Source organism: Mustela nigripes, chromosome 12 (genome assembly GCF_022355385.1).
Source record: "Mustela nigripes isolate SB6536 chromosome 12, MUSNIG.SB6536, whole genome shotgun sequence".
NCBI classification, from domain to species: Eukaryota; Metazoa; Chordata; class Mammalia; order Carnivora; family Mustelidae; genus Mustela; species Mustela nigripes.
In genome coordinates this window covers 106,722,326-106,733,264 of record NC_081568.1, presented here as the reverse complement: position 1 = coordinate 106,733,264, position 10,939 = coordinate 106,722,326, and the positions used below count along the sequence as shown (strand labels likewise).

General features: G+C 40.0%; 1 pseudogene; it reads left to right on the top strand.

The window, feature by feature from the left end:
* Positions 1–3,378: 3,378 nt before the first annotated feature.
* On the top strand, positions 3,379–10,350 carry LOC132027588 (GTP-binding nuclear protein Ran-like; annotated as a pseudogene).
* Positions 10,351–10,939: the final 589 nt, after the last annotated feature.

Below are 10,939 nucleotides of genomic sequence, written 5' to 3'. Positions count from 1 at the left end.
CCTCTAAGAATCTGTTTGCTGCAAAAGGTAGAGAATAATGCAGATAGCCGTGGATCCTAAACTTTATACATTTTAGTGGCTGTTGAATTATCATGCAAAAAGGAAAATAAACTACTTCTTAATGCTTAAATACAGATTCACATAGAAAAGCAAGAAATGTTCCACACTGTAGATCTATTATCACAGCATGTGTCACAATAAAATGGAGGGGGAAAGCAGGTGGAAATTTTAACGGTAGTGATTTGGAAAAAAATAACAACTGTTTGTATTTTCTTGTTCCTCTTTTTTTCATTTTCCCATAAATTCATATAACCCTTATTGATATTTTGCAACTATATTTTCCACTAGGAAACTATACAATCCTATGGTAGAACTTTCACTAAAGGGGGGTAAATAACTCTTGCACAAATGTTGAACAGCAACTCTCTTAACACAGAGAACTTCTTTAATATTTTATCCCCCAGAGTTAGCTCGTCAGCCTTCAAGGCTTCTAAGACTATACAAAGAAACTCCTGTTTGTCTCAATGTAGGTCAAAGATTTGGGTTTTGGAGAAAGGCAGGTTGTGTTACTTGTAGTTGCTGAGAGGAACAATGTCTCTTGCTTTTCTATGTTGGGTTTGAATGCATAGATTTCTCATTATATGTTAAAAATATAACTTCCCCTTTTTACTATGCTTTGGAGAGCTAAAATATACGGTAATTAAAAATCCCTTTTAGTCTTTCACTGGAAAAAATGAGTAGCATAAATATGGCTAGACAAAAAAATGCTGTTTTCTCAAAATACCCCAATCTATCTATTTTCATCAACTCAATTGGCCCTTTGAAAGAATGAAGGCATCATCTTGTCCATCAAGATTTAAAACCTGAAAAACTGCTAGAAACCACCATCAAGTGGAAACAGCATTAAATTCAGCTTCGGACATAAATTTTGATTAATCCTATACAATGTACAAATCTCAAATGACTGTGGTTGTAGGCAACAAACATAAAAACAGATAAATTGGACTACGTCAGAATAAAAAACTATACATCAAAGGACACATTCAAGAGAAGGAAAAAGGCAACCTATAGAACAGGAATAAATACTTGTAAACCATATATCTGATGGGGGATTAATATTTGGAATATATAAAGAGCTTCTATAACCCAACAAACAATAAATGAACCTAAGAAAATGGGCAAAAGACTTGATTAGGCATTTCTCACAGATATTACACAAATGGTCAACAAGCATATGAAAAGATGTTCAATATCACTAATCACCAGGGAAATGCAAATTAAAACCACAACAAAATAATCACCTCACCGATCAGGATGGTTACTACCAGGAAAAGAAAACAAGACAGAAACTGTAGGTGAGGATATGAAAAAATTGGAACTTTTGCATGCTGTTGATGGGGATGTAAAATGGTACAGCTGATATGTAAAGCAGTATGACAGTTCCTCAAAAAGGTAGAAATAAAATTAACAGATGATCCAGCAATCCCACTTCAGTATATATGCCCCAAAGAATTGAAAGTAGGGACTCAAACAGATATTTGCACACTCACGTTCATAAAAGTATTATTCACAATAGTCAAAAAGTGGAAGCAATCCAAACGTCCATCAACAGATTGATGGATAAACAAAATGTGTTATGTATACATAACAGAATATCACTTAACCTTAAAAAGGAAAGAGATTCTGACACATGTTACAATATGGATGCACCTTGAGGACATCATGCTACATGAAATAAGCCAGTCACAAAGAGATAAGTACTGTGGGATTCCACATTTATGGCAATATTTATAGTCAAATTCATAGAAACAGAATAGAATGGTGCTTCTCGGGGACTTGGAGGAGGGGGAAGTGGGGAGTTGTTTAATGAGTACAGAGTTTCAGTTTTCTAAGACGAATAAGTTCTAGAGGTTGGTTGAACAACAATGTAAAATATGCTTAACACTACTGAACTACATACTTAAAAATTGTTAAGATGGTAACTTTTTTTTCCCCCAAATTATTTATTTGACAGACAGAGATTACAAGTAGGCAGAGAGGCAGGCAGGTGGGGAGGAGGGTGGCAGGAAGCAGGCTCCCTGCCTAGAAGAGAGCTAGATGTGGGGCTCAATCCCAGGATCCTTGGACCATGACCCAAGCCGAAGGCAGAGGCTTTAACCCACTGAGCCACCCAGGTGCCCCAAGATGGTAACTTTTATGTTATGTGTATTTTAGGACATTTTTTAAAAATTAGGCGCTGTAGTTCTTTAGTCTCATACTAAGGACTTCCCCCCCTTTTTTTTTTTTCTATGATATTTAAATAGATTACTCATAAAAACGTTTTGTTTTTTTTTTTTTTAGAAGTGTCTCCTCAGGCAAGGGAAACAAAAAGTAAAAATAAACTTTTGGATTATACCAAAATACAAAGCTTTTATAGACTGGAGGAGACCATCAACAAAACAGCACAGCAACCTACTGAATGGGAGAAGATATTTACAAATGATATATGTGAGGCACACCTCGGTGGCTCAATCAATTACGCATCTGACTCTTGATTTCAGTTCAGGAACTTAGGGTCATGAGATTGAGCCCCATGGCCCAGCTCCACACTCAGTGGGGAGTCTGCTTGAGATTCTTTCCTTTCCTTTGTGTCCTATGAACACAAGTTTGTAAAATACTGGTGAGAAGAAATTATTTTTATTCAGTATATCTGCCAACAGACATTTTTAAATGATAGGAAATCCTTCAGGCAACTAGAACCCTTTTGGAAAATACTATTCACATTCTTTCTGTTGAAATCTTACCACAAATGCTAAAGGACTAAAACATATGTGAGGAATTTTCTAATGGCAAGTGAGTGGCCTGTTTTCTGCTTCTACAGTTCAGAGTCGCCCTTGAATTGGAACAACTCCTGGGCCATGAATATGGCTTCATTGCTGAGGCCATGGTCCAAAAAAACTCAAGTGTTAGTGTATGCTCCACTCTTCAGGAAACCAAGTGGAGCTCTACCTAGCTGCCTTCCATAAGGCCATTACTGTGAATCCTGATCCCCTGATCCTCTTTGCTTGAGACACCTCCAAATACTTCAAGGTTGGTTTAAATGCACCAATTCCTATTTTTCTTCTCCATAGGCATTATAAGTATGTACTTAAACATATATCTTTCTATGGACAATATAATATGAGATAATTGTAAATTAATCTGTCTTGATCTGTTTAACCAGCAAGATGGAATCTGACTTTTCCACTAATTTTGGAAATCTAGGAAATGAACCCCAACTGCATACAGTAAAACAGATCACCCAATCAGCCTTTAAAAAGGTTTTTGTTTATTTGTTTAAATCTAGGGTTAGGAGCCTCAGACAGATGGGCCAGAGATGCTTTTGGAAGCAACAGCATGATGGCTACCCAAGGAGAACCTCAAGTCCAGCTCAAAACTTGTACTGGTTGGCAAAGGTGGTACTAAAAAAACTACGTTTCTGAAATGTCATCTGACTGGTGAATCTGAGTGTAAGTATGTAGGCACCTTGGGTGTTGAGGTCCATCCCCTTGTGTTCCATACCAACAGAAGACTTACGGAGTTCAATGTATGGAGAAATTTGGTGGGCTGAGAGTTGGCTATTACATCCAAGCCCAGGGTGCCATTATAATGTCTGATGTAACATCAAGGGTTACTTGTGAGAAGGTGCCCAGCTGGCATAGAGATCTGGTACAAGTATGGGAAAACATTCCCATACTGCTGTGTGGCAACAAAGTGGGCACGAAGGACAGGAAAGTTAAGGTGAAGTCTATTATCTTCCACTGAAAGAAGAACTATTAGTACTGTAACATTCTGCCGAAAGTAACTACAACTTTGAAAAGTCCCTCCTGTGGCTTGTTAGAAAATTAATTGGAGACCCTAACTTGGAGGTGGTCTCCATGCCTGCTCATGCCCCACCAGAGGTTGTCACGGAGCCAATTTCAGCAGCCCAGCATGAGCATGATCTAGAACTTGCTCAGACAACGGCTCTCCTGGATGCACCTGCAGCCCAGCATCAGAAGTCTGGTTTTTGGTGCCTGGGTGGCTCAGTGGGTTAAAGCCTCTGCCTTGGGCTCAGGGTCTGCCCTGATCCCAGGGTCCCAGGATCGAGCCCCGTGTCAGGCTCTCTGCTAAGCGGGGAGCCTGCTTCCTCCTCTCTCTCTGCCTGCCTCTCTGTCTACTTGTGATTGCTATCTGTCAAATAAATAAATAAAATCTTAAAAAAAAAAAAAGGCGGAAGTCTGGTTTTCTAGGCCAGAGTCCGTGATATCAGTGGTGCAGGGTGTTTGCCGCTTTATTAGAGAGCCGAGCACTACATGTGCTTCACCTTGGGGTTGCACATGGAGATGAATGGAGATGAAGGAGATGAATGGGATTCAGAGTGAATGTGGCAGTTTAAAAAGTACCTTCATTTTTTTTGGACCTGCATATTTAGCTGTTTTGGAATGCAGTTGTTTCCTTCCTGAGTTTCAGATAGAAGACTGCTAGAGCCACATCACAATATCCAGTGGTGAAATGTCATTTGTCACTTCCATTCCCATTCCCTTGTGTTTAGAATCAGAATAAAGTTGTATCTCAAATATCTAAAAATATCTAAAAATAAATAAATAAAAATAACATGAATCTAGGGTTCATGTTAGGGTTAGGAAAAGATGTAACTTCTTCCGCATGTCTGCGTTGACTCTGGTGGAGAGGGTCATTCAGAGTTTAACCCAGACTGGCTAGCGCTGATAAGTGCACAGATAGACCTACTATGGGCTGATAAGTGCACAGATAGACCTACTATGAGTACAGACTCAAGGACAGCAGTAGCAGAGTCTTTGATTCTTAAGAGACTTTTAAATATGGTTATCATTCTCTTTTTCATTTGTATTTAAATGTTTAAGACATTTAAATTTAGAGTCCCAATGGAAGTTCCAACTTAGTGCCATGTTTATGTATTTGTTAACATTCTTATTCAAAATGTTATTTGCATCTCAACCAAAGAAAAATACAATGGGGTTTTATATTATTTGGTTAGAATTTCCTGAGTCTCTAAGGGCATTGGAATTAGGGCTGGCAGTTTAAACAATACATCCTGTATAAAAGTTATAGTACAACGAAGGCATCTACAGAGACCGAGTCCACACACCACAAAGGCTACAAATCTCCACCAGGAAGGTCAGCACGTCTGTACCCAAAGATCTTCAATGACCTTCCTGAAATATCTGGCTCTTTTCCTTTGAAGAAAATGCTTCACGAGGTAGAGATGTGCCAGTGTCTCATGCAATGTGTGAGTTGCTGTGGTAAGTGATCCCCCTTTTCCCTTATGGAACAAGTAATTCATTGTAACCCCTAACAGAAAACTCCAGCTGTCCCTTTACACGCCAGTCTTTTGGCAAAGGTTCAGATTTTTTTCCCCCTTGAATAGTCATAATTCATAGAGAGAGCCAGACACACAGATTTCTTTTTTCAACTGACTTTGTGTTTCTTTGGCTATCTTATCCCTAATTGCTCCCTGCAAACTCACCCCTCCATGCTGGTAAACTAGAGGGAACCAGTTTCATGAACCAGTAAATACAAGATTTAAACATTCACTCTGTGAGACATATACAACATTTATTGCCAATTTTGATTCAAGTAGAGAGGAAAATTGCGTAAGTCGGTTATTAGGAGCTGCAGGTGTGCCTGGAGAGGGAGAAGGCTTCTTATTCAGGAACTATAGATAATCCCTCTTATAAAACTTCCCTAGTTGTAAAATATTTTTTTCTCATCCCTTTGGGAAATGCTGTAAGCAGGAAATCACATATGTGCATTAAAAGTGAGGTGATAAGCCAATTTTACCAGACTGTACTTTCAGGAAATGACTGTGAATTTTGAAATTCTGTTGACTCTTCAAAAATTTCTGACTTACTTGAACTCAGTCTTAACCAATTCACACTACATGTGATTAATTTATTTTGTGCCCATGTCTTTTACATGCCTTGGATAAGCTTCCACAAAAATAATGTCATTTGAATTGGCAGGAAGTCTTTATTTCCTGTCCTGAAGTATACTGTAAATGAGAACATCTGAGCAAAGGCCTCATCCTTTGTTTTTTTTTTTTTCATCTTTTTTCTACTGAGCTGTGCATTATAACTTCTGAAGCAGGGGCACCCGTGTACAAGGAGAATTAAGTGGGGCCCCGTTCGTGAACATTTTTTTTTAATATTTTATTTATTTGACAGAGAGAAATCACAACTAGGCAGAGAGGCAGGCAGAGAGAGAGGAGGAAGCAGGCTCCCCGCTGAGCAGAGAGCCCAATGCGGGGCTCCATCCCAGGACCCTGGGATCACGACCCGAGCTGAAGGGTCCTCCTCTCTCTCTCTCTCTCTCTCTCTCTCTGCCTACTTGTGATCTCTGTCTGTCAAATAAATAAATAAAATCTTAAAAAAAAAAAAAGAGCCCATGTGAATGGAGCAGATGGAAAAATCTATGCCTGCTGCAGAAAGAACTGGTAGACAAGGCTGGGGTGGGGGATTAGTGAAAGACGAGGCAAGAAGAAAATTGGCTTAAAGGATGGACATAGCTTGGACTGTCAGAGGTAGAAACATAAGCCAAGAGCAAGTAGTTCTGGTGTTCTAGAGGTTGTGAAGAGTGAAATAAAGGGCCATGTGGGTCTTGGAAGCTAGGCAGAAGAGTTTGTTACATGGGCAAGAGAAAACCTACTGAGGAGTCCAAAGCAAGTGGCTGACACAGATATGGACCTTATCTGATCCGGGCTAGACTGGTACTTTCTAGCCTCTATATCCTATGTCTTTGCAGAAGTCTGTTTAGGACCCCATGCTGTGTCTTCCAGATTCCCTCTCAGGACTGAAGAACATATGCAACTGCTGGGACTGCTGTCAGCAAACAGCTCAGTTGTAAGCTCTCTTTGGGAATTGCTGCAGCTGAAGAGAGTGGCCCCTGTCAAGGGCACTCCACAGCTAAAAAGTGGCTAAGGAGGTAAGAGTGGGTATCTCAAACCCATCTCCTTGCTCCCATTTGGGAAGTCTCTAAAGGGTTATCCTGGCATTAATGTCCCCCCATGGGGTCTGTCCAGGCCTTGTAACTTCTCTGCAGCCCTGTTTCTCTATTTGTTCCATCTGGCTTCCTTCCCTCCCCTTCTATAGTCATTGATCCCATGAAGACTGCTTGACAACTCCCCTCACCCCGCATATTCATTTCCGTCCTTGAATCTGCTTTTCAGACAATCGAACCTGCAATGAGGAGGTTGAGGTCATCTTCTCCTAGTCCCACAAGACGCTGACAAAGCTTCTGGGTAGGTTTCTCGGGAAGTATTCAGCCACTGCACTGTCCAGTCGTGTGGTAAATTGACAATTATGCTCATGCCCAGAAGAACTGAAAGGTATTTATTCAACGCTTTTAGTGTTTGAGGCACTATACTGGACAACATGGAATAATTTGGCACATACATGCCACCATGGAAATCTATTTCTGAGGCACAGAAATAACACCACAAATAGCTTATAGTGGCTGAAATGAGCTGTAATACACAGTGAGACTAGAGAAGTCAAGGCCAATGTGGGTGTTAAAGAAAAAGTTATCATGACACCTGTTAAAATTATAAGACAGACTTTATTCAGGGCTATTGCCATAGCTGTAGGGATTACTGCAGTGGGCTTTTGCAGTAGGGGAGAGAGAGATCAGGCTTTATTCCAAATACAACAAGGAAAGGTGGGGATTTATAGCCAAGGAGTAGAATGAGGGAGTTGATACATGGAAATTAATCAGAGGGTGAGATGATTTTTTTTTTCCCCCTAACCTGACCTAACAGGATTCTTGCTGAAGGCAGACCAAGGTGATCAGATAATACCAAGGGAGGCTGGGGTGGGTGAGGAATTTGGTCAGGTATGGAGTGTGATCAAATAGTATGGTAGGGGATTTTGGCTAAACTGATTTAGCAAGATTCTTACTAAAACGGGACTCTAATGGGTGAAGATAGAAGCCCAAGGCCAAGCAATCTTTGTTAGGGGTGGGTTGATCAGGGAAGGGTTCATGGAAGACCTTGTGGGAGGAGACGGTTCAGAAGAGACCAAGAGGAGGGAAATATAGGGAAATCTGGTAAAGAATATATAATGAGCAGAACTGAGAAACTTGTATGCGAGACACATATCTGAAATCAATAAATCTGTTAGACTGGAGTGATAATCTCAGAAAAAAAGAATTAAGAGCTAACGCTGGAAAAAGTGGAACTGTATCGTCTAGGCACCTGGGAGGTTTTGAGCATTTAATACCCTAAAAAAGTGATGTCTTGCCCCAAAGTCTCCCCAGAGGGTAGAACATCCTCAGCTAGTGACTAACTGACAATGGGTTGGGTTTTTTTTTTATTTGATTGTTTTGGTTTTGTTTTTTAACATACTCAGGAACTGGAAAAGTAGTGGGGAAATAGCAGGCACACGACAATGCTGAGGGCTTGGAACCAAGGAAGGTGAGCATATACAGAGACTCACCCACTATTAAGATGACAATTCTTTCGAAGGATTCCTTTCAGCTTTAGTCTCTCTAGGTTCTGAGGAGAAGAAAACTACAGCACAGAAAGTTTTGCAATATGTATAACTATGAACGCTCAGCTATTGCATAGTAAAGCTACCATGTGAACCCAGGCTGCCTGACTCCACACTCCACATACTTAACCATTACACAGTATTACTTTCAACTGGAGTCCTTACAATAATTGTAGTGAAAGGAGAGGAGGAAATTCAAAAGTAGTTTTTTCCTTCCCAGGAAATCAACAAGTAAGTTATTCCTTTCCTCAATTCTGAATATGTTTGTTCTAAATTTTAGTTTCTATATACTCATAGATGATTTTCTTGTTCATAATGCTAGTTTGGCCTTATGCCTTATAGTTTCTGTCTTAGGATCCTGACTCTGTTTCACAGCCCATTTCTCTATGTGGTTTATTCACTCAACTTTCACTGTAGATTTCCTAGATTAAATCCTCAAAAAGATTGATCTAGCTCACCTTTTAGGATTAGACAATGTCGACAGTTACTGTCAGAAATTGATGTTCTTGGGCCATATGTCCACTCCTGATCCAATAAGCTATGGTTACTAGGGAAGTTTTTCAGGAGATGTAAAACAGGGCTAAGCAGGCATTAAAGTCTGAGGGTGTGGGAAATTTCCATGTGAGATAGGTGAGGTAGGCATTGTAGTCAGCCTGAATGACAAGGGATATTATTCAGTACTAGGTGGAGATTTCTTTTCTACCTTAAAATCCTTCAGAAAAATTGGGAAGGGGAGGAGAACAATCCCAGTGTTAAGGCTTCTACTACTCACCTGCTCCCCTACTAACAACCCTTCAAAAGGAGGTGCAGATATTCTCCAGAATACCTAGCTCTTCCTAGCTTAGTGTTTTGACAATCAAATACTTGTCTAGATCCAAAAGCAGAAAGATTAAGTAGAAGAAAATTTCTAACCCTTTCTTTAGGAAATTTTTGATCTTGTCAGAGATAAATAATGATTTGAGCAGGATTAGGCAAATTCTGAGCTTGAGGTGGAAATCCATTCAAAGAACCCAGTACAGATAAACTTTCCTCACAAATAGCTGCTGCCAACCCTTTATAATCTCATGATCCTATGTAATTAACATTCTTGCATAAACATCTTATTTTTGCCACAACTGAGCCATTTTCAAATTCTTTTTACTTAGCCTAAAAATCTAAACCTTGATTTCAAGCATGAATCCTAAACCATGACTAAAACCATTTGAAGCAACATGATCAAATATAACGTATGGAAAGAACTATTGATGTTAACAGAAATCACTTTCAAAATACAATCCTTGAAGTGGTGAAACTGTTTAAATACTAACTGGACAGAAGTGTAGATGATAATCATGCATCCACAGGAAGAGGTTAATTGAAAAGTATGTTTTATCAAAACAGCCATATCTCCTGCAGTTTGTGTGTAGTTACACCAGGGTTCTCAACTGGTGACGATTTTGTCTTCAGGAGACATTTGGCGATGTGTGGAGACATCTTTCGCTACCAGAGTGGAGGTGGGGGTTAGAGGGCATGCTGTCATCTAGAAAGTAGAGGTTAAGGATGCTGCTAAACATGCTGTAGGACAACTCCTACAACAGTCATCCAGCTCCACATATCAACAGCGCCAAAACATAAACTGCTGATAAACTACAAAAGGAATCTGAAAGTGTACCATAAACTGACAGTCACCAAGAAACACAAGCCCTTCGCGTGGTATCAGGCTGAAGGGGTTGAGCGTTTTTACCACAGGTTACCCATTCTCTTCATCACACTTTTGCACAAACACGGAGCCCTTGTTCCTGAAAGATCTTCCTCTAATGAGCCAGAAAATCATCTTGAAAAACACTGACTATTGTTTCATTTGGTCTTCACTTTAGATAATACATCTCATGGAACCATCATTACCAGAGATCCATCAGAGTCCATTCTCCCCTTCTCGCATAGGGATAGAGTTGGTTATTGCTGGGTACCTGGCCACATAGCCAGGTTCCAAATTTCCTCAACTCCTATGTGATTCCAATGACAAGTATGGATCTTAAAGTACTGAGTCTGTGTTCTCTTTTCCCTTACTTCCATGCCAGGATATAGAAGAGCCTGAATATGGTCTGATAGAACATTAAGAATTGCTCTGATTCCCTAAACGACTGAATGGAACAGAGTGGCCTTCTTACCTTAGTACCTATTATGTGCAAGAGAAATAAACTTGTATGTTCTTTGAACCACTATATATTGGAGCCTCTTTGTTATAGCAACTTAGCCTTCACCACACCTGGGACATGTGGCATATTTTTCTAGTGACTTTAATCATTGGTGTTTTTGGTGGGAGTGGTTTTCAGTACAATAAAGAGAAAACATGGGCTTAAGAGAACTGGGAACTGCGGTACCTGGTGGGCTCAGTCAGTTAAGAGTCTGCCTTTGGCTGAAGTTATAATCCCAGG